At 47.2% G+C, this 20889-nt stretch overlaps 1 pseudogene; it reads right to left on the reverse strand.

The window, feature by feature from the left end:
* Positions 1-8081: 8081 nt before the first annotated feature.
* The window catches only part of LOC113603264 (guanine nucleotide-binding protein G(I)/G(S)/G(O) subunit gamma-10-like), a 52757-nt pseudogene continuing 39949 nt past the window's right edge, over positions 8082-20889 (reverse strand).

Raw genomic sequence — 20889 nt, forward strand, 5'->3', positions numbered from 1 at the left:
CTTTCAAAAAGTTTGTGTCATAACTGGACTGAGGTGAGTACCTTCAACTAATATTTTAATGTTTATTACTGAGAAGTTTTGGGTTTCTCTGGCTCCAAGCTTTGGGTGCTCTGAGGCTGTTTAAGAGCTCTGGCTAGGGGTAAGGACATTAGGACTGTCCCAGACCTGCCACCAATTTGTGTGTGATATAGAGTAAGTCAAATAACCTTTCTCCATCTCCCTACCTGTGCTGTGGCTCACCACCTACTCTTAAAGGGGACAGAGTTTTGAAAGAGCTTTGGTAAATGCTGAATAAATGAATGAGGCTGTTATTCTAAGAGGCTCAGGAGGGATTCATTCAATGAAGCTTTACTGATTAATCTACTCTGTTAAGGTACTAGGAAGGAAAATATAAAAGTGCTTCTGTCCTTGGGAAGCTGAGGAGAGGGACTCAAATACTAACAATGGCTAAGTGTTATAGTGAAGTGCCAAAAACATAGGGGAAGGAGAGAGGAAAGCATCTGGGGGTGTGGAAGAGAGTGGTATTTGAAGAGACCTTGAAGAGGGGCACCTGGGTGACGCAGTTGGTTAAGTGTCCAACTCTTAGTTTCGGCTCTTGTGGTTTCGTGGGTTCGAGCCCCACATGGGGCTCTGCGCTGGCAGCATGGGGCCTGCTTGGGATTCTCTCTCTCTCTCTCTCTCTCTCTCTCTCTCTCTCTTTCCCTCTCTGTCTCTCAAAATAGATAATAAACTTAAAAATTTTTAAGAGACCTTGAAGAAATCAGATGTCACCAGGAAGAAAGGCCAATAGGAAGTAGTGCCTTCCTGGCAGTGGGCTGCAGGCTGGAGGTTTGGACAGGAGCAGTGAATGGAGCTTTGTGGCTGCAGCAAAAGAAAAACAGGGTAATGAGGCTATCGGGGAGGGATTGGAGACTCAAGAAGGCAGCAGGGCTGGTGAGCCGGCTGCCGCAGCGAGGCAGGGTGGGATGCAAGCACATGTGGGCGAGAGGAGGTTTCAGATCTCCGGGCCCCTGGCCAGGAGCAGGCATGGCAGCCCCTGGAACCAATGGGCAAGTAGGATGGGGCACCTGGGTGGTTCAGTCAGTTAACCAATGGGCGAACAGGGAGGCCAGGCCCTCCAGGGAGTTCTGCAGGAATGGCAGAAGTACGGTGTCTGATCATTCCCATTCTTGAGGAGCTCCAAAGACAGAGGTGGCCAGGAGGGGACCCAAGATCTTGAGGATAGGATGTGGGAAAGAGGTCCAGGCCCAGATTATTCTCCTGCCCCTCAAATATGTCAAGCTCTTCGTACCTCAGTGATTCTGCACCTGCTTTCCTTCTGTGTTCAGGACTGTCCCTGCCTCTCATCCTCTGGATCCCAGCTTCCACATGCTCCCCCAGGGGCTCTCCTCGCTCATAGGTCCTCCTCACTATTCTTTCTCTATATGGTACCATTTGTTTCTTTTACAGCATTGACCCCAAGTTGTCCTTATTGGATTTTATTCTGTCTCCCCCCACCAAAGCATCAGTTCCATGGAAATAGGGACTTTGTCACTTGCTCTGAGGTATCTCTGGTGCCTGGTACACAGTGTCTGGTACACAGTAGGTGCTGAATAACTGAATCATGGTCTGGCTGTGCAGCATGACTTGAAGAACATTGAATTTAAACATGTAGTGTCCTCTCTGGATTAAAGTAGGGATCGACAACATCCCATAGGAGAGATCAAGAAACTGAGAACTCAGGGCACCTGGGTGGCTCAGTTGGTTAAGCATCTGACTCTTGATTTTAGCTCAGGTCATGATCTCACAGTTCATGAGTTTGAGCCTCGTGTCGGGCTCTGTGCTGACTCCTGGAGCCTGCTGCAGATTCTTCTCTCCCTCTCTCTCTGCCCCTCCCCCACTCATGCTGCCTCTGTCTCTCTCTAAAAAAAAAAAGAAAAGAAACTGAGGACTCATTTTTAGTCTTATGGTTGTGTCACATTAAATTTCACAGTAAGGGACAAGGAGAATCAGCAACAAAGCCCCAAGGCTGAAATCCTGACTCTGCACCCCTCTCCCCCAACTCTAGTACAGAGCATCATGTCCTAAATTCTGAGTCTTAAATCCAGCCTGGTCAAGGGACACGCAGGCCTGCACATGAGGGTCTCCCATGGGGCCACAGCCAGCTACCAGGAATGGGAAAGGACAGGCTTCAATGGGCAAAAGCGGCCATCGCCGGACTTAGCAATACATGTGTTTTTTTCAAATAACAGATTTAAATAAGTAATGCAAACTGTGAAAATCTGTGGTTAAAAATGAAAGGGGAGGGGTGGGAATAAAGAATCTAACAGATGGTTGCCAGGCCTCCCTCGTTGACAGGTGGGACAGAATCATCTGTGTGAGCACATCTCTGAAGGGCTTCTTTGTACTGGCCCGTTTACTGGGGATGCTGCAGCAGGAGCCCTGCACGTTCAAACTGCATAGTCAGCCCGACCCAGAGCAGCCCTGGAAAGGAAGCCCTCGGGCCTGGCTGTGCCTCCCCTATGGCCACAAGGTTGCTCCTCACACAAAGGAAGAAAAGGAGAAAGAAAATCATACATGCCTGGTCAAAAATGTGGAGATCGACCAAAGCCCTTGGGGTAGCCAAGTCATCTCTCTCTCCCTCTCTCTCTCTCTCTCTCACTTTCTCTCTCTCTCTCTCTCTCTCTCTGTGTCTCTGTCTCTGTCTCTCTCTCACACGCGCGCGCACACACACACACACACACACACACATCACTTTCTGCAGCCCCTTAGCCTTCTCCCTGTCTGCTCCACTCACACCAGCTCTCTGAGTGCCAGGACTTGTGGGGCCCTGGGGAAATCCTGCCTGGTCTACTTATTGCTTTGCATGACAGAGCCATGTGCCCCCAGCCAGACCATGCCCACTTGAAGGTAGGAACCAGCCATTGTCCTCCAGCATCCCTGTGGCCAGTCACAGGCCACCCATGTCTGAGGTGTTCCACGGGGCAGGCCCAGCCATCCTCATCTCCCAACGTGGCTATGGGTTTGGGGACAGGCCCCATGGGCAGAGCCACTTATCATCGACCTTTCTCTTCTTTGTGGTCCCACCTCAAGTTGCAGGCTGGCCTGTGCGAGTGCGGTAGGCTGGATGTTTGACACTGGTGCTGAGTAAGCATGAGTCCCACGGGGGCCACAAAGCTGATGGGATGGTGGGAGCTCTTCTAGGAAACAAATCGTAGTCTCAGGGACACCTGACATTCACCGAGCACTTGTGGGGCCAGGCACTGTGCTAACCCCCTTTTGTGCAGAATCATATTAAACCCTCACAACCACCCTATGAGGGGTGCCACCTCCATCACCATCACCACCACTATCATCATCATCATCTGTCTTCATTTACTATATGAGAAACCAGAGACACAAAAAGGATGAGGAACTTGGCCAAAGCCACGGGGTTAGCAGTGGTGAGCCCAGAGGCAGTACCACTCCCCACTTTCTGCCCTAACCCCCTCGGGGTGGGGGGCCGTGGTGGTATTGCATGGCCCACCCTGACCTCACCTGTCCCCCGCTGCTTGCAGGCTCAGATGGGAGGCTGCCTCTTGGTGGCATTACTCTGGCTCAAGTCACTGGCCCTCTCTGGTTTCTCATCAGTAATATGGGGTTTGTGAAAGAAGCTACCTCACGAGGTAATTTGGAAGATGATGCGTACTAATATGCGTAAAAGGCTTAGAAGGGTGCCTGGCAGTGGACACATTCAGGAAATGTGAGACTTTGTCACTATTATTAATAGCATGATGGTTCCAAATGGAACATTCCAGGTCTCTATATGACCCGCAGTCTCTTCTCCAGGAGATTCGTGTATTGACTGCCAATATCCACTCTCTTTTTAACTTGTTCTTCCATCTCATTCCTCCACCTTCTTTCCTCTGCCTCCCAGCCCCGACATGCCACTGAATCTATTTAATTCATTCTAATGCTTGGAGCCCCAGATCCCTGAATGTGACAGATTGGGGGTGAGGGTGGAGGCGGAGAATGGAGGAGCTTGTGTAATAGGACATAAATAAGCTTTCATATGCCTCGCTTTTTTTAATTGCAGATTCATCCCATCACAGGGCAATTTTTGCCTCGACTTCTCTTGAATCTGTGGGAAGATGTTTTATTCGCGTGCCTCTCCCCAGCACGCAGCACAGTAGGTGCTTAATGTGTGCATTTGGTTCTGTTGGGCCAACATTTATGCCAGGTGCTGTTTGCTCTAAGCCCTCACACGCACTCACTCACTGAATGCACTGACACCATCTTAAAGTCTCCACGCTGGGCAGAGGAAAAGCACTCAAATATCTAGCTTATGAAGGAAATGTGTTCAGTCCTCTCTTGATGGACACAACATTTTAACCCCCCAGCTTGATCTCCGTGGCTCATTATTGCTCCCCATTACTTCTGGCATCACTGCCCTCTAACATTCAGGAAGGGGGTTTCAGCACAGACTTCCAACTTGGTGAATGGCAAGTAGCAGGTGACAATGTCAAAGCTTAGCACATACCTATAGGGACTTAGACATTTAATTTGAGCAGCATGAAATCCTTGCAAAGCATCTAAAAGCATCTCCCTTACCCCTGGAAAGGCGTTCCTTGGGTTACCTCCCCACGTAGTCCTCTGTGAACTGCAAGTCATGGAGGCTTAACACATTATGCCATGTCATGGTCAGACAGGCCAGGGTTCAGATCCTTGGTTCAGCATTTACTGAGCAAATTCCTTATATTCTGAGCCACAGCTTCCTCACTGACCGAGCAGGGCCAGGATGCTACCCAACCGGGGTGTGAGGAGACCATCTGGTTCAATGGTGTGATGCTCAGTGGGTGCCCAATGAACACAGGCCACTAAGGAAAAAATTTTTTGAGGGAGAGAAAAGAAGAAAAAGAAAGGGAGAAAGGATGCTTTTGGAGTATGTCAGGGCCTGAGTGGGACAGGGTGGTGGGTGGAGGCTGGGAAGGGAGGGAGCCATTTACCAGCACAGTCAACAAACAAGGATTGAAAATATAAAGCCAGGCATTGTGCTAAGTGCTGAGGAAGTAAAAAGGAATTTTTATTTATAAGTTATACCCCCTCTACTTCCAAAGAGAATTTGAAGGTGACTCACAATGAAAACCACACATGCAGCAAGATCACTAAAATAGAAAGTAAAATCCATGGAAAAGAAACCAAAAAGAAAAGAAACCAATGTTATCACCATGTGCCATGTTCTTCAATGCATTCTGTCATTTAATCCGACAACCCCACTTTACAGATGAGAAAAACAAGAACAAAGTGGTGTTCCAGGGCAAGTACGGAAACAACAGGCATGGCGCCTGGGGCCCATGATACTTTCAGGAGCCCATGAAAATGTCTTAAAATTTCTTATAAAATCAGAAGAAGAAGGAGAAAGAGAAGAAGGAGGAGGGGGAGAGGGGAAGAAGAGGAAGAAGAAAGCTTAAGGTGAAGAAAATGTTTTAATATAGAAATTAATATTTCTTTATAACAATTTAGTTATAAAATACACTTTTTACTTTTTTAATGGAGGAAGGAGCCCATAAATGTTAAAGTGCCTAGGCTCCCCCAGGGGAATGCAAGCCTGTGCTACAAACTCCAGCCTGCCTAACTCCAAACCTGTGCTCTTTCCATGCCTAAGTGAGAATATTTGCTGTCTTTGAGTATAACATGCAACTCTGCTCTAAAACTAAAAAGAGACCACGAGAAGATAAATAATACTGTTTCATAAAAAAGATGTGTACTGAGGCACAGGTACTCACTTTACAATGTGATTGTAGGGGGGAAAATGTAGTTTCCTCATTTGCTTTATAAGTAATCTGTTCTTTCTTATCAGTTCCACTAGGGATCTAGCCCAGAGTTGGGGGTGAGGGAATAGAAACTAAATTTTGTCTAAATTGGTAAACTTCCAATCTCAGTAACTAAAGTTGTCTTTTTTAAGTAATTTGGATGACTTGGGTGAATCTCAACCTTTGGGAGTCTGCTTTCTCTGCTTCCTGAACCCACTGTGGTGAATGGTTCTGACCAAGATCCTCATGGCAACCAGGAGAGGGTCCTTGAGTTCCTGTGGCATGCCCCAGATCCTCACTGGTCTCCTTCACAAGAGGCTAGACTAGCCAGCTACCTGAGCTGATGACCACCACAGTAGGATGGGTCCCTTCTGGCTTTCTGGGGTGTTATGCTAGGATATAACTAACACTCGAGGCCATGGTCCCTGCCAGTTGCCCAAGTGACCTCTTGGTCCTATTGTCACCAGGTCTATCACCAGGCCTATCTTCTGCCACTCTGCTAGCTCTCTCAGCACCTACTCTGGTGCTATCTCAGGCTTCCCTACCCACCACTTCCTGCTGTACCCCCATGCTATCATGTGGGTGCTTCTCCTGGACTTGTGGTCTTCCCCCACATGCCTGGATAAGGACCCACCTGGCCCAGACACTGTGTCCTCCATGCTTTTCTGGATGATTCAGAAATTCCCAACATGCCAAGTTGTGTGTGGGGAAGGTGGTAGAGGCAAGAATGGTAGTGGCAGAGAAAACCTTGCTGCCTGTCTACCTATTCCCTCTCTATCCTTTTCTCCTTCTCACAGTCTATCAGAATAGAAGGAACAGGTGTTCCCCTCTCCATTTTCTCAGAACTAGTCAGGCAGACCTAACTCTTGCTGTGTTAAATGAGAGTTAAAGGAATTTAGAAAGCCTTTTCTCTTAACGATGACTACATTCCACCCAAGAATCTTGCTACAGATGCAGACAAAAATCTAATCTGGACAAATTGATTAAAGTATCTTATGTGCCTTCCTCTCACTGCCTGCCCTGAACATTGCTTCAGTGGACAAAAAAACCCCAGAATAACAAGATTTACAGGATATGAAAATTCATCTAAAAGTGTTAACCCCATTGCAGAAACATAGTAGTTCAACAGGAGAAATGAACTATGCTGATATTAAATTTCAAAAGAAATGTACAGTTGACCCTTGAGCAATACACTTGAATTGCACAGGTCCTGAGGACTTTTTACAGTACAGTACTATAAATGTATTTTCTTTTATGCTTTTCTTAATAACATTTTCTTTTCTTTAGCTTACTTTATTGCAAGAATACAGTACATATTACATTTAACATACAAAATATGTATTAGTTGACTGTTTATGTTATCAGTATGACTTAAGTCAATGGTAGGCTATTAGTAGTTAAGTTTGGGGTAGTCAAAAGTTGTTTGTGAATTTTTGACTGCATGGGGAGTTGGCACCCCAACCTGTATATTGTTCAAAGGTCAACTATATTCTATGCCTCCTTTCTATACAAGAAAGATTGAACAACCTGGTGAACACTAGTCTCCAATGCTTATTTTACAAGCCTTCTTCCAATAGCTGTTTGTTTTATCACCTTCCTAAAAGTAGACTAGAATATTAGGCACTTCTGATGAAAGAGGGCTAATCAGGTGAGTCCAGTTATGCTATACCTGGTGTTCTTACCACTGGATGTAGCTTAGACACCCCAGAGAAGATAGCACAATGTAGCATGACTGGTCTTTCAGGCAGGGTTTAGACTGGGGAGCAAAGTCACTCTCCTCCTCTCCCTCTTTGAAGGACATCAGGGAGAGTTTTTAAAAAGGAAGATGGGCACAACCATCATAGTTTTTTTGAATATTAGTCATGATTCAAAATGTGAACCAGAAATAGTTTGAGTTTGGGGCAGAACTGACTTTTGGGAGGAAATGACTCAACAAGTGTGAAAAGTTGGAGAATACGAGATCAAATTCTAGGATCTTCTACACTCAGGCTGGACATATGCAACTATTAAAGGTCTGGATACAAATTATGACTTTTACTCTGGGCCAGGAGAAAGACTCCAGAAGTCTTAGTAGCTGTCTTATCCAGAAAGAATATGATCATAGGGAGAATCAAGATCTTCACATTGGAAGGCACTCAAGAGTTCATCCTGTCCAACCACTGCCTTTGAGATAGAAAATAAGACAAAGACAAGGGTAGTCACTATCACTACTTCTATCAACATTGTGCTGGAAGTCCTTCCCGTTTAAATAAAGAGAAAAAAAAACAATGTAAGGCTAAGATTGAGAAATAGAGAAACAAAACTTTAAATGTATACAAATAATATTATGTGAATAAAAATCCAAGAGTCTACTAATATTATTAGACCTAGTAAGAATGTTTTGCAGGATTGCTGGGTATAAAATTAACATACCAACAATGAGTTTTTTTCAATACATGAACAACTAATGTGAGAAAATGAACTTTTTAAAAAGTGATCATATACATTTGCAACAAAAATGAGGGATTCATGAATGAGTCTAACAAAATTTATGTTATACTTTTTTTCTTAGAAAATGATTAATTAAGCAGAATTTTATTTCCAAGCTCATTAAAGATTACTACAAACACAAAGTATCTTTTAAAGGTGTCCCAAATTGGGGCACCTGGATGGCTCAGTCAGTTAAGCGTCTGACTTCGTCTCAGGTCATGATCTCGTGGTTGGCAGTGGGTTCAAGCCCTGTGTTGGGCTCTGTGCTGACAGTTCAGAGCTTGGAGCCTGTTTCAGATTCTGTGTCTCCCTCTCTCTCTTCCCCTCCCCCAGTCATGCTCTTTCTCTCTCTCTGTCTCTCTCTCTCTCAAAAATAAAAACGTTAAAAAAATCTTTTTAAGTGTCCCAAATTAAATCAAAGCACATCATCAAAGTAAAACACTTGTGACATTAAGAATTTAGGTTGTAGTATTTTCCATTATTTTGTTTTTAATCATTTGCAATGTTCAGAAGATCACATGTAAACATTTTTTAAGACATGAAATGATGTACCTTTTTTTAAGATACAACCACGACAATAAAGTAGAGGAACTTAAGATAAAGACCAAATCTTTACAAATATGTTTGCTAAGAAACAGCTCCCATGTTTAGTGTTACAAATAAAATAATCTTCTCATTTAGAAAAATCAAGACATCATTTGATCAATAAAACTTATTCTTCTCCCAGTTTTATACTTGCTTGTCTTCATTTAGAAACTGTTAAATTCATGAGAAAATAACAAGTTTTGTTATGGTATAAAAATCTTAGGAACAACAAATTAACAAAATACAAATTTTTTAACAAAAATGTTTTCCTTCCCAAACTGTAAACATCTAGTCAATAAAACAAACATGATATTCCAGATATAGAAACACTAGTAATTTGCTCATGAAAAAAGTATATTTGGTGGTAACATTTTTGTTTGTCTTAAATATAGAAGCACTTTACCAAAAGAATCAGGCCATTATTATCTAAAGTCCATTCTTTCACTCAGTTCTCTTATCTGAGTAGAAACTCATCAATTTCTGTAGAATTTTGGCTATAGGACCAGGCCACAGGACAGGCCCAAAATATCTAAGAGTCATTTGGCTGGAAAAAAGTGTTTTCTTGAGACTTAGAAGCAGTCATCCATCACTTTACGCTTAAAAGCATTCCTCAGGAAACTTCTTCCCAGCCTTTAGAATAAAGCACAGGATCTGAGCTCCCAGAAAGTGTTGCTTTCAGCTGGAACACCTACCAGCAGGGCATCCTTGCAGGCATTTTACGTGCAGTACTGTTGAAGCTCTGCAGGTGCCTGTGAGGCCTTGATACTCTCCACACTGGCATCCAGCTTGAGCTGCTCCATCAGGCATTGCAGGACATTCACGCTGGCCCCAAAAGACATGGCAGCAACACAGGGCTCCAATGGCCTGTATGTTAGACTTCTATAAAAAAATTATTAAACTTTATTGAGGGACACTAAAGGATACTCTAAAAAATGCAGAGGTATACTATATTCGTGGATAGATAGGTCTGCATTGTAAAGATGTCATTTTCCACAAATTTATATGTGGATTCAAAGCATTCCAATCAAAATCCCAACACATTATTGCATGTAGGATTTGGTAAACTTATTGTAAAATTCATATGAGAGTGAAATAAGAAAAACAAAGTGAAGGAATTGTCCTATCAGGGATTATTACTTACCATAAGGTCATAGTAATTAAGACAATGTGTCATTGGCACAGGCATAGAGAAATAGATCACTGAAACAGAATAGAGAGCTCATGAACAGATCAACACATATAGGGATACTTGATATAACATAGAGGTAGGGTTACAGAGCAGTGAGAAAGAAAAACAGACTTTAAAAAAATGCTGGAGCAAAAGAGTGGTAGGGAAATGTGTTATAAAGGAGGAGAAAGTACCTTGTGGTGTCTTTATAGATCACTCCAACATGGCCATGGACATTGCACTTGGAGAGGCAGATGAAATGAAAGGCTTTGGGGCACCTGGGTGGCTCAGTTGGCTAAGCATCCAATTGTGGCTCAGGTTATGCTCTCATGATTTATGAGTTCCAGCACAGCATCAGGCTCTCAGCATAGAGCCTGCTTTGGATCCTCTGTGCCCCCAACCTCCGCCCCCCCCACCATCTCTCCCCGACTCACACTCTATCTCTCTCAAAAATAAATAAACACTTAAAAAATTATGCTTTACTATACTCACATTCTAGGATAGGGAAGCACGGCAGGTTACACAAAGTCAATTATACCTCAATTAAAAAAAAAGAATGCATACAGTAAGTACTTACTTGCCAAGCCTAAAGGTAAATTAACCATTAGCTTAAACTGTATAAAATTGCTGTTATCCAACCATTTAGTCTCCTACAGTTCACTCTAAGATTTTTAGGGTACATACACAGAGGATAAAACCATATAGAAAGGTAATGATGACCAGAAAAGTCAGGATAGTGTTACCTCTGGGGAGAAGGGGAGGAGATTTGATTGGGAGAGGTGTGGAGTTGGGGCACTTCACAGGTACTGGAGATGTTCTAGTCTATTTCTTGATCTCATGGATGGTTACAAAGGTATTTGCTTTATAGGTCTTATGCATTTATTTGTTTTAATGTTTTATTTTATTTTTGAGAGAGAGAGAGAGAGAGAAAGACCGAGCACAAGCAGGGGAGGGGCAAAGAGAGAGGGAGACACAGAATCCAAAGCAGGATCCAGGCTCTAAGCTGTCAGCACAGAGCCCAATATGAGGCTTGAACTCATGAATCGCAAGATCATGACCTGAGCCAAAGTCGGACACTTAACCGACTGAGCCATCCGGGCGCCCCAGTTTTATGCATTTAAAAAACAATATTTTCTTTAAAAAAGTAGATGCCAGCTCTGAATCAGGACACACTAGCCAGACAGGTCATCTATCCACAGGTGGGTGGCAGAGAGCAGGGCACCTCTGTTCTGGAAGTCAGGGTCCACATTACAGATTATGTGTAACAGTTGCCTGACACAGTTGATTTGTCTTGTTTTGTTTTTACCAGATAACAATTGGTAACATTCTTATTATTCCACTTATAATATATATAGTAATAAATTATTTATGTGTGTTTACCCAACAGAAAGTGTGCCCCTTGAGGGCAAGGCCTGTTTTTGTGGCTGACCCAGTAAAGCCAACTGCCTGGCGTACTGTAGATACTCAATTAAAAGTCCCTTGAGAGGTGGCTGGGAGGCTCAGTTGGTTAAGCGTCCGACTTTGGCTCAAGTCATGATGTCATGGCTCATGAGTTCAAGCCCTGCATTGGCTCTGTGCTGACAGAGCTTGGGATTCTCTCTCTGTCCTTCTCTCTCTGTTCCTCCCTGACTCATGCTTTCTCTCTCTCTCTCTCAAAATAAATAAACTTTAAATAAATAAATAAATAATAAAAGTCCCTTGAAAGGGCAGACTCTACATGGATGGATGGATGGATGGATGGGTAGATGGACAGACAGAGCTCTTAATGGTTGCAGGTCTTTCAGTGGATTTTATTTTCAGAACTAGTAAAGAGATGTTTAAAGCCAAACATGGTGAATGGAGTGGGTTTATACGTGTACATGTGCTAGTATGGTAAAAACAGAGGCAAAAGCATATTTAGTGATCTAGTGAGTGGGACAGTGCGTGCTGTATTTTGAGTACTCGGTTCTGTGCCCGTCTAATTGTGCTGCTAGGATTCGCTTCTGGGACTTGCCAGCCACACAGGGCCCGCTAGCTACTTCCTTGCGCAGCTCCAGGGCAATTGCTGACTTTGTGTTTTATTTTTTTTATTTTTATTTTTTTAAATTTTTTTTTTCAACGTTTATTTATTTTTGGGACAGAGAGAGACAGAGCATGAACGGGGGAGGGGCAGAGAGAGAGGGAGACACAGAATTGGAAACAGGCTCCAGGCTCCGAGCCATCAGCCCAGAGCCTGACGCGGGGCTCGAACTCACGGACCGCGAGATCGTGACCTGGCTGAAGTCGGACGCTTAACCGACTGCGCCACCCAGGCGCCCCGCTGACTTTGTGTTTTAGGTAAATAGGGCTGCCAGAGTGGGGCAATGAGGAGGCTCGGAAGTGGCTTCTGCTGGGGAGGCCATGGAGCAGTGGGCACAGCAAAGCCCCAGGAGAGGGATGGTGGGAAAGTCGCCCCGCACGGGGCTGGACCCTCAGCATGCCTGCCCCACCCCTCAGTCTTGGAGGATTGGTGGCACTCAGATGACACGGTCTGGGAAACATTTTCCTTCCTCACTCTCTTTCCTTCCTTTTTCCTTCCTTCTTGCCTGCTTTCCTCTCTCCTTCCCTTCTCTCTTTTCTCTATTCCTCTTTCCCTTCTTTGCTTCCCTCTTTGGCCCCTCCGTCTCTCTCTGGCTCTCCTTCTCTCGCCCAACCCCTGCGCTGGGCAATCTTTCCAGGCCTCTATTTCTATCTCCCTCTGTCAATCAGATGAACTCAGTGGTGAAGAAACCCAAATACATTAGCTATTCTCCCCTATCCTCCCCAAGAGACCAGCTCAGACTGCAGTTCTTAGGCGGCTGAATTCCCTCGGGGCCCTTTGCCCTGCATACTCTCCACCCCATTGCCCTGCAGGCCACAGACCCCTCTGGGTGGCCTGGAATCTGCCCCACCAGGCAACCACGAAGCCCCCTTGGGCTGGCCCAGGACCCCTTCCCAAAGCTGCATTTAGAGAAGGGGCCACCTCTTACTCCTAAATGTATCCATCCTTAGCGCCAAGAGCAAATGCCCCCCTTTCTGGACCCCATAATAGAAACACAGATCTTGGCTGCCCTTCTTTTCACCCCAAGGAAGGGCTGCTTTTGCAATAAGGGCATTAGAAGATTGTCGTCTGCCAGGAATGCATAGACGTTTTTTTCTCCAGTCCCTGCCCTGGGCTGATCTGGTCTGATTGACAGGAAAGGTAGAAAGGACAGGGCAAGGGGAGAAGGAGAGCAGGAAGGGGGCTGGAGAGGTGGAGTCTGGAGGGTAGAGAGAAGCAGAGGCAGAAGAAGAGATCAAGTTCCAGAATTTTAGAACTGGAGGAAGAGACAGAAGACCATCTAGCAGGCCACCCCAACACACACACCACCCAACTTTCAGAGGAGGAAACCGAGACTTCAGAGTCTCAATGCAAAAGAAGCGGTTTGCTCCTGTCCTGCGTTGATCATGGGCAGAGTCCGGACCAGCAGGCAGGTCTGTTGACTCGGATCCCAGCCCAGCACCGCCCCTCCGCCTGACTCAAGGCAGAGAAAATTGACTGTCTTGGCAGAAAAATGAAACCTTTTGATTTACGAGGAATTCCGAGATATCTTCCAGTTGACAGTCTTTGGAGAATTGCACAAGCCCACACTTTTGTGGGGGCAGCATTTAATGAAATGAACACATGAGTTATTCGTTTTTCATTAAGGATGTCACGCAGAGAATCCATATCTAAGGAGGAAAAATCAGTCCCGGTCTGGGGCCCCACAGTCCCACGGTCCCAGGGAGAATTTGTCTCAAGACGGGGAGGCCAGGAGCAGGGGTGAACTAACCTTCCAGACACTTATGTCATGTCCATCGTCTCAAGTAATTCTCACAGGGACCCAGAAAGCTAGATACCGTTGCTCCAGCATTACAGATGAGAAAATTGAAGCTCAGAGAGAGCAAGTAACAAGCCCAGTGTCACCCAGCTAATGAGTGACAGAGCCAGCGTTTAAATCCCAGCCTGCTTTGGATCAACTGCAGTAAGCCATCCGTGCAGGAATGGGAAACCAACTGGGCAGCCTGGGGTCCAGCTGTGCAGACACTCACTTCAGATCGATGGTCCAGGGACAGAGGAGTCCTGGGGCCTGGCAAGGGCAACCCTGGGCTTTGGTGGTCAGCCAAGCCCAGCTGGATGATGGTGGCCAAGCCTATGAAGCCTAGGGAGTAGTTGGACCATGACAATGATGCCCGGCAGGCTCTGTTTTGGTTGCTTTCTGGATTCCCAGCCTCAGAGCAACCTGGCATCTGTATCAGGATACTCAGTTGGGCCCCCATCTCAGATGCAGACATGACAAGTGTGGGCCTTAGAGCCAGGTAGACCTGGGTTTGAATCCTGAGTCAGGCCCTGAAAAGGTGCCTTGATCCCTCTCAAGCCTCAGTTTCCATACTTGAAATAGTTACCTACAGCACTTACCGCTCTGTATTGTCACGAAGTTTGAAAATAATATTATTATTACTAATAGCAACTATTTAATAATAATGACAACTAACATATTGAGTGCATTTTATGTGTTGTGCATTATGCTAACTAAGCATGTTACCTGAGTTAATCTTTTTTTAAAATAGTGTTTTATCTAGTATAGTTTATTTGAATTTGTTTTTTTTTAATATGAAATGTGTTGTCAAATTGGTTTCCATACAACACCCAGTGCTCTTCCCAAAAGGTGCCCTCCTCAATACCCATCACCCACCCTCCCCTCCCCTCCCTCCCACCCCCCATCAACCCTCAGTTTGTTCTCAGTTTTTAAGAGTCTCTTATGTTTTGGCTCCCTCCCTCTCTAACCTCTTTTTTTTTTTTTTTTTTCTGAGTTAATCTTTAATACAACGCTCTGAAGTGTACTCTTAGGAGCTCCATTTCACCTATGAAGAAACAAGCTCAGAGCCATTCCCTCTCCCAGATCACATAGCAAAATGACAGGGTCAGAATGTGAACCCAGGTCTGTGTGCACCCCCAGCTCATTAACATGACTGTCTTTATAAGCAAAATAAGTAGCACATAGTAAACATTCAACAAATGGGAGTTCCAGTCCCTTCTTTTTCCCCTAAAACTCCAGATTCCCACAGCGCCCATGGGTATTTGCCTTAGGGCTTGCCTACATGGAGTTTTATGGAAGTCAAAAGAAAGCTGGGGAGGTGGGTGGGAGAGGGGGCATGTCTCATTCCAGGCTCCCCTCCCTTCTCTGGCTTCCTTATAGGGTTTGGCAAAAGCTGCTTCACTGAGGCCTCTTGTGTTGCTGGAAACAATGCAAGTTTATTTTGGCACCGTGAAGAGGGCCCGATTCCGCCCCCTGGACGCCTCTGTGGGAAGAGGACCTAGAGAATGTGGCTCAGGCCCCATCAGTCCCTGTTGCCCTCCCAGCACATCCACGCACAGTTACAGCCATCACACGTAGCTCGGAGAAGGACATGAGATAGGGCTTTCTTTCCCATCCTCTCCATTGTCCCCTTCAGAAGGACATCGGTCCCAGGATGAGGCACTGTGGTACCTGCCCGCTCTTAGCAGATCCCTTCTCAATGTTGCGGGCACTTGGTCTGGCGGCTTCTGCCCCTGGGTAGTCAGGTGCCTGTGGCCAGCGTACCGATTAGTAGACACCCAGAGTTGGAAGGGATCGTCACTGTCCTCCGGGCCAAGCCCCCACTGGCTTAGGTTCATAGCGGTTTTTCGAAAGCCAACCCGGGGCCAAGCCAGGAGCGCTTTTGCATCTGTTAGCTTGTATTTCCCAATCCTCACACCACCCTCTTTTAGGAAGGCCTCACTTTCCTGTTTTCACAAACGCAGGGCCTGTGGCTCAGGGAGACTAGGAGACCATTGGTTCGAGCCCCTGAAGGAAGGAGGTCAGGGTCGAAGCAGGTTGTGGCCTTCCAGGTCTGACATCGCTTGGTCTGCCCCAGCCCAGGAGGCGTCCCTTCTGCAACACTCCCCATAGAAGTCTTGTCCAGGCAATGTCTGAGCTCCTCTAGTATTCCCTGTGAGAGCCTTTCCAGGGTTGAACTAAAAACTGCCTCCCTGTCACTTGCTCCCACGGGCCCCAGATGTCCTCAATCTAATTTCAGGCAAAGGGAGGAAATCCAGGTCTCTGCCTTTAGCCTTACCTGTTCTTCAGAGATGGGAAGATGGGCCCAGAGGACTCTTGGTCAGCCCTGTTCTTGTTCTAGGACTGGTGTGGCTGTGGGTATGGTATGGATGCCCACCCAAGGACACTGGCAGTCAGAACTCTGGCTCTGTGAGGCTCCTTTGAGGTGGAACTTGGCTCCAGGTGGAAGTTAGAGGAGGCTGAGGGTGACAGGTGTAGCCAGGTGAGCCTACCAGTCGGGCCCCAAGTGAGAGAGGTGCACGGGGACCGTGGCCCAAAGAACTGGAAAGGCCTGGCAACCGTGAGGAAGACACCAAAGCACTGAGCGTGTGGTGCCCTGTGGGTGGGAAGAGCCCTTGGACTGTAGGGGCAAACCGAGCGTCCCCTCTCCCCACCCACATGCTCCACCTGCCATACACCCCAGCTTGGCAGCCCAGGGCCAGATTCGCCAGCATTAAGGGCACAGATGACAGTTTTCAGGGCTCTTTCTCCACATTAGCCCCTTGATCCCACAACAACTTCTAGATGGAGGTAGGTAGGGCGAGCTTCGTCCTACTCTACAGATGTGGAAACAGGCTGAGAGAGCTCCGAGGGGCAAAGTGAGGCCTGAATGCCGGACTTCTGGCTCCCACACACAGTAGAGATGTCCGCTCGGCCGGGCCCCCCTCTTCCTCCGTCAAGGCTAGGAAGACGGGCCTGGGGACAGCTACAAAGGCACAGATGCAAATAAGCAAGCCTAGTCAAAGGGCAGGGAGGAAAGTGATTGATGGGCTGGTCGATTGAATCACAAGACCTCATCTCCCAGAGCCCCCATCAGGCTTTTCTTGGATTTCTCTGCTGGGATAATAAACCACCAGTGAACAGGAGAAGCAGTGCAGGCCAGCCCGGCTCAGTTCACCTTCTCAGTCGCCTCCCCTCCCCCAGGAGCCCTTGGAATAGGAGGAGAGCAGCTCTGTACTTGGAGATCCTGCTCAGGGTGAGTCTGAAACACTTATGGTTCCTATTTAAAGCCATACCTCGTTCATCATTTCAGCGCCAACCAACAATTAAACCTGATTCAATCAAGCGCTGACAACTAATTTAAACCGAGCCTCACAAGGGGCTTGTCACTGGCTATTTAAAACCCTCTCCTGGCCTCTGGGGCTCTTCAGAACCAGGACTGTCTGTGCTGCAGAGAGCAAGGACCCGCTCGCGGCCTTCGGGGATCCCGATTCCTGTTGTGTGCAAGGCCTGGTCTAGGGCTCCGGCCTGGAACCATCTCTGCCACCTTGCCCAGGCCCGGGCTGGCTCCCCGGGGCATTGAGGGTTGGCTTCTGGAGGAATGCCAGGAGGCGGGAGCAGGGGGAAGCCAAGAAATAGCAAAAGCCCACTCAAGAGGTCATATGGGCCCCAAATGCACATACTTCTGGTGCTTGGTTTGGCTTTATTCGGGCCCTGAGCAACGGTGACACCCAGGGAATGTAGAAAGCATTAGAAATTCCGGTTTGAACCCTGACTCTGCAATTGACTACCCAGTCCTGTGACCTTAGCCGGGTCTTGGGCTTTCCTAGCCTCACTGTCCTTACCAGTCTAGTGAGGATCACAAAAATCTCGCTCTAAACCACCTCCCTGGGTTAAGAGAGCCCTCAGATCTGGCCGCCCCAGTAAAAACGGTCAGAAGACGAGAAGTCCTAAGACCCAGAAGTCCTGCAGAGTAGAGCAGACTTGAGCTTGCCCTGGCTCTGGCTCAGCACAGGCAGCATGACAGATGCCAACACGTGGTCCTCAGAGTGACGCCTGCCGTTCACGTGTCTCTCTAGGGCTGCAGGAACACAGGATGATGACGCCTTCAGGCCAAAGACTCGAACCACACAGGTGTACTTAGGGAGGACTTCCTGGAGGTAGTGGGCTTGAGGCTAGCTTTGAAGGCTGGGCAAGGCTCAAATAAGCCAGGAGCTGGAAGGGAAGCCCAACCAGGTAGAGCCACTTAGAACTGGTAGTGAGCTTCCACAGCAATTTCCCGTTTAATCCTCACAAGCACCCCGATTTTCTAGGATGAGAGTGCTGAGGGTTTAAATGACTGACCACTGAGAGATTAAGGCAACCAGATACTAGTTTGGACCTCCTGAAGCCAGCTGCCTTGGTCCCACTCTGCCCTACGCTGCCTCTCACCTCTCCACAGAGCAGAGGGTACAGAGGATGCCAGGGTGGGAAGGCAGAAAGTCTCCCAGCAGAGCCTGGGATTCCTACTTCATAGCCTTCTCAAAGGCAGAAAAGTACAAAAAATATGGTTTGGAGGCAAAGAGCTTATGGGATAAACTAGGGAGGGAGTGCTGTATCAAGAGGGGCTGGGGACCTTGGGGTCCATTACTGCACTGCGGGAACTGGGGCTGCCCTAACAGGGGGAGAGGAGGCTTGCGGGTCTCCAAGTTCCCGTGTGTGGGAGGAAACAATAGTCTCTTTTCTGGGGCCTCCAGGGGTGAGGAGGAGTGAGATCATGTCTGGGGAGGGAGGGGGCAAGGACACAGGATATGAGTGTGCTCCCAGGGGAGCATGGGGGAGCCGAGGAGCAGGGCCTTAAGAATGGCTGCCTCCCTCCCCAAAGTCCCTCCATGGCCTCCGCCCCAGCATCCCTCATTCCTCTAGGTTCCTGGGCCATAAGTCAGGACAATCTGACTCTGCTAGGATTCTCCAGGGCTCTCACGGACCCCACTGGACTCCAAACCCCTCCAGGGCAGGACTGTGGCATCGCACTGAAGTTAAGAGCTCAGGGCCTAGAGTAGGGCAGCCTTGAGACAACCCCAGTCCTGCCACTTATTAGCCGTGTGATTTTAAGCCTGTCCCTTAACCTCCTTGAGAATCTCCTGTGCAATGAAGGTAAAAATAGGACCTCTCCCATGTGGTTGTCGTGAAAATTAAATGAGTTAATCAGAGTAAGTGCTTACCAAAAATATCCTCATTTGGAACCCCCAGCGCAGCTAGTACGCGCCTCAGTATATGGCAGGGGCTTGACAATTAGTTGATGGCAAGCTCAGGACAGCAGCTGCCACAGCGGGACCCGGCTTGGATGGGAGGGAAAGCTCCCATGATGCCAAATGGAGGGCAGATGCTAGCTGGGCAATTTCCTCCCTGGGAGGCCTCGGGAAGTTACCTCCCTGTGTCATTCCACCCTGAGGTGGGATGCCCCCATCTCCTGGGGAAATTGAGAGCCCCCAGACTCTCTGTGGGGTCTTCTTCAAGAGTCTTGGTCCCGCCTCGTGATTGGGTTGGGACAGGTGATCGGGAACAGAACCACCCTCCTCCCGCTGATGCTTAGCTGGCGAGCACTGGGATGGATGTTAGCTTACAGCAGGGGAGGAGAAAGGACCCCCTCATTCAAGCCCCTGCAGAAGTTGTTTGAGGATTAAATAAGATGCCACACATCAGTTTCTAGACCAGTGCCTCAAGCTTTTTGTGAAGGACCAATTTTGCAAATTTTCAATTGGCCACAGACCAGTGGTTTTGTAATAGACAGCAAAAAAGGGAATTACTAGAAAAAATGATCACACACTTGAATATTGTGGCAACATCAAACTGCCCTAGAAAGTTGTGTTTGTTCTCAGTTTCTAGGCTTATCAGCAACCAGTGACAGTTGGTACAGGTGACAACCACACTGCATTTGGAGCAGGCACTCCATAAAGGCCAATTTCCCTTGTTTTCTTCCTGCCGTCTTGCCTCCTTCTCGGATGGGAAGCGGGGTCCTGACGGCCCCTCATGATGTGCTTAGAATCCTTCCCACCCTGCCACCCTTCAGGGCCTTCCTGGTCACCTATGGCCATATGCCTCAGTTTTTCTGGGATAGTCCTGAATATATAACATTCTGTCTCATGGCAAGGTGTTCTTACTTTTTTTAATGACTGCCATATAATAGCTATGCTACTGAGAAGGGAGCATCAATTCTGTATGTGATACCAAGGAGGTTGAAGACAGCAGGGTCCTGAGGCGGCGGTGAAGCCCTTCCCAGGGGTGGGTGTGGAAACAAAGAGTGTCTGTCTACTGGGGAACAGCACAAAGGCTTCTACCTGGGATTCCAACAACAGCAGTTACTTTTTTTTTTTTTTTTGAGCACCTACAGTATGCCAGAACCTGGTTCCAAGAGCATTATCTGTGTTTTCCTGATAATGGACATAATTTTGTCTGACTGAAAATGAGACGTCTCAAACTCTGTGGGTTCCTGGGAGTTCTGCAGGTACCGTGTGGCCTGGAGGGCTTCACGACAGGTTGACCAACCTGCTGGTCCTCAGCGGTTTCAGGGCATCCTGAGGGGCTTTTTAAACTTGCACATTCTCCAGTCTCAAGTGTTAGATTCTGATGCCAGAAGCCTGGCTGTTCCCCAAGATCCCCAGGTGATTTTGATGATTGGCTGGCTCAGGCTCCACTTTTCTCGAAGATACAAAGGCCTGGAGTCAGCAGAGGAACTCGAGAAAGACCACATGATGTGGCCCTTAAAAACAAAGAATTAAAAAAAAATTTTTTTAATGTTAATTTATTTTTGAGAGAGATAGTGCGTGAGCAGGGGAGGGGCAGAGAGAGAGGGAGACACAGAATCTGAAGCAGGCTCCAGGCTCTGAGCTGTCAGCGCAGAACCTGATGTGGGGCTGGAACTCACAAGCCAAGCCATGAGATCATGCCCTGAGCCGAAGTCAGACACTCAACTAATTGAGCCACCCAGGTGCACCAAAAAAAAAGAATGTTTAATAATAAGGGAACATACTTATGTTATATCAAGGGTACAAAGCAGATAAGAAAATTGATATATAGTTTTACCTCAACCATGTAACCA

This window comes from Acinonyx jubatus, chromosome A3 (assembly GCF_027475565.1).
Source record: "Acinonyx jubatus isolate Ajub_Pintada_27869175 chromosome A3, VMU_Ajub_asm_v1.0, whole genome shotgun sequence".
Classification (NCBI taxonomy): Eukaryota; Metazoa; Chordata; class Mammalia; order Carnivora; family Felidae; genus Acinonyx; species Acinonyx jubatus.